This window comes from Galeopterus variegatus, unplaced genomic scaffold, assembly GCF_000696425.1.
Source record: "Galeopterus variegatus unplaced genomic scaffold, G_variegatus-3.0.2 Scaffold5471, whole genome shotgun sequence".
Lineage (NCBI taxonomy): Eukaryota > Metazoa > Chordata > Mammalia > Dermoptera > Cynocephalidae > Galeopterus > Galeopterus variegatus.
In genome coordinates this window covers 37,964-38,816 of record NW_007731582.1, presented here as the reverse complement: position 1 = coordinate 38,816, position 853 = coordinate 37,964, and positions in this window count along the sequence as shown.

The following is an 853-nucleotide window of genomic DNA, read 5'->3' as shown; positions in this document are numbered from 1 at the left end:
GTGTGTGTGTGTGTGTGTGTGTGTGTGTGTGTGTGTGTCCGAATTTTCCCTTTCCTTTTTTATGAGGACACCAGTCATAGTGGATTAGGGCTTACCCTAATGACCTCATTTTAACCCAATTAGTTTGTAAAGAGTCTCACTCCAAATAATGTCACATTCTGAGGTACCGTGAGTTGGGACTCCAGCTATCTTCTTTGGGGGACACAGTTCAATCCATAACATCCTCCTTCCTGCCACCTTAAGAGCTTCCAACAGTAATAGAAATAATAAACACTGACTTGTGCTTTTCATGCTTCACCCTACGAGAGAGCTACTTTTTTTATATCCCCACTTTAAGCTGGAAAAAACAAACCAAAAAACAAAACAAAACGGAGAAGTTAATTAACTTGCCCAAAGTCATGGGTAGATTTGAGTACAAGGAGCCTGGCTCCAGGGTGCAAGCACTCAACCACCACCACATACCACCTTCATTCAGTTAAGCGTTTATGGAATACTTGTTACATGTTGGAGCCTGTGCTAAGCACAGGGGACCATGGCAGTCCTTACCCCCAGGGAGTTCGTGATCTAGTCATAGAAACATGCATTCTTCTCCGTCAGTAGAGATTTGGCCCCTAATTTTACTGAGTACTCTCCCACCCTGATGGAGTTTGGACGTGTTGTTGCCCCAAAACTCATGTGGAAATCTGACCCCCAATGTGACAGTGTTGGAAGCTGTTAGAGTCATGGGGACGGATCTCTCATGGATGGATTAATGCTCTCCCTGGGCAAGGAGGGGTAGTGAGTGAGTTCTCGCTCTATCAGTTCCCACAAGAGCTGGTTGTTTAAAAGACCCTGGCACCTCCTCTCTCTTTCT